Consider the following 2,294-nt stretch of genomic DNA (forward strand, 5'->3'; position numbering starts at 1 on the left):
CCGGGGCGCGGCGCTCCGGGGCCGCCTCCTCGCCCCGCAGGGAGCCCAGGCTTTCCGACTTGGCCCTGGCGTGCGGGAAGCCGTCGCCGCCGTCGCTCAGGAGGTCGTCGCAGCTGCGGGACTTGAGCTTGGGGGAGGCGGACTCCTCGGTGCTGCTCCAGACTTCGGCGTTTTGCCGGGCCATCTGCCAGCCGTTCTTGAAGGAGGTGGCCCTCGGCGAGCCCCGCGGCACGTCCAGGTGCTGTCTGTAAGGGCTACAGTAATCTAACTCTCGGGAGGGGTTGCCGTTGAGCCCTGAGTAACTGCAAAGGGATGGACACATTTTGCTATCATCCCCACCTTTTAATCCAGAGCAGCGTGGTAGAAGAGAGACATTTGGAGAAGTTAAAAGGTTCACAAAGAGAGGAGAGCATGTCAGTAAGCATCAGACAGCACAGCAAGGGGAAAGCAGTTAGCGTGGCTCGAGCTAGACCCTGACGGCTAACACCGGACACTCGACTTGAGAGGAAAAAGTCTCATTCTAAAGCAAGGCCATACTTTTCCAGGGAACGCAGCCTTGCAGGTAGAGGCAACAAAACCATGCAACTGGTGTAGCTCGTTCACCCATTTCTAGTCGATTGCATGGTTCGTACATCTTTCGGCCCATACGGTTTGCCCCAAACACAATAGTACCTCTTCAGCTAATAGCATGACCTGGTAGTGATTTGAAGGCTTAAGACTCTGCACCAAAAGTGTTACAGACTTCATAAACTTAATAGGGCCAGAAATTGATCCTCACTTAATTTATAATAATACACGTGTAGAGAGGACTTTATACATTTAGGCTTAACCAATAGATCTGTAATTATACCAAATAATTTTTTATGGACCTTAGATAGAAAACGCTGTAAGACAAAGTATTTTGTAAAACTGCAAAATCAAAATGCTGTGAACTCTTGCTGCTAATACGTTTCCAAGAAAAAAATGGCTCAGGCCTCTTTAAGCAAACGAATTCACCTCAATCGCTCTACCTCTAACCTCTTATTAGGCACATTGTTCTCACAAGATAATTGGATATAATATAAAGCTTTCATCAGAGGTAAATACATCATGCTGTCTTCTAGGGAGAGTTTTTAAAAAATAATAATTTGCAATTTGATAATAGCTAAATTTGACCTCAATTTGAAATATTTATGGAAATATTTTCTTTCACTTTGCTGAGTTTACCAATAAATAAGAGGCCAAATTATATCTAACAGGACATTGCAGGGAAATATCTCTATTGACAACTCATGTCTTACAATTTTCTTACAAAGTTCTTCAAAAGTAGATGAGCACATTTAAGTAGATATTTATATAGTGTTTGGGAAAGGAAGTTGGTTTGACATGCTCTATGATAACACAAATATCTAGATTCATCAGAATCCTTTTAACTTCTGGGTAGTATCCAAGAATAATGAATCAATGACACCTCATGACTTACTTGTTACCTTAAAAGACTGATTTGAATAAATGAGTTGAATCTGATAAAGACATCTCTGTTATTGGAGGAAAGTCATGGTGAATGGGGCTCGCTCACTCTGAACTATCGGTTAATGCTCACAGTTTTACTAGACCTGAGAAAGGTTATACTTCCACCTAGTCAGAGTTCAGTTTCATGACCCGTCTATCTTTTGCATACAAATCCACTTCTGCTTAATTTTAATTACCATGTGGCAAAAGTCTTAGTGCCGACAGTTGGTGTATGTAGCTGAATCTTTTCTGTTTTATAGAGGTGTCCGTTAGAGCTCATTTCCTTCACAGATTTCCAAATCTTTCTCTCTTCTGTTTCCACCCCAAAGGACTGGAGGAGAGTGTAGGGTCTCAAATTTGGTATAACCCTAGAGCCCTGTTGGCACTGGTTCAAGCCTTACTCTCCATCTCAGAAATATTTCTGTCCTTAAGGCAGTCATGTGTTAAATGATCTTCTAGAGATCTGAAGGGGTGATTTGCTCCCTTCCACAGTGTACTCACTAAGCTTCTCGAGAGGAGACAGGCCATCCGGAAAATGACTTGGCGATTGCTAAATTTTATAGTCATGGCTTGAAACCAGTTAATTCTTACTGTGGACTGGGTGACTTGACCACTGTGTTACGTGGTAGAATGCTACTCTACTGTATAGATGAAGGTTGACCAAAATATAGAGCAAATAATTAAAGAGATTACTTTAATAGGCTAGAAATTTTTTTTCTTTTTTGAGTCAGAGTCTCACTCTGTCACCCAGACTGGAGTGCAGTGGCCGCTCCCGGCCACTGCGGCCTCGACCTGCTGGGCTC

General features: G+C 43.3%; 1 protein-coding gene across 6 annotated transcripts in view; it reads right to left on the bottom strand.

Moving 5' to 3' along the window:
* SORBS2 (sorbin and SH3 domain containing 2) overlaps positions 1–2,294 on the bottom strand; it is a 218,987-nt gene that overhangs the window by 37,314 nt on the left and 179,379 nt on the right. The gene's annotated exons all lie outside the window — the stretch shown is intronic.

The sequence above is a fragment of the Carlito syrichta genome, unplaced genomic scaffold (genome assembly GCF_000164805.1).
Source record: "Carlito syrichta isolate Samal-C Ts95f unplaced genomic scaffold, Tarsius_syrichta-2.0.1 Scaffold302106, whole genome shotgun sequence".
Classification (NCBI taxonomy): Eukaryota; Metazoa; Chordata; class Mammalia; order Primates; family Tarsiidae; genus Carlito; species Carlito syrichta.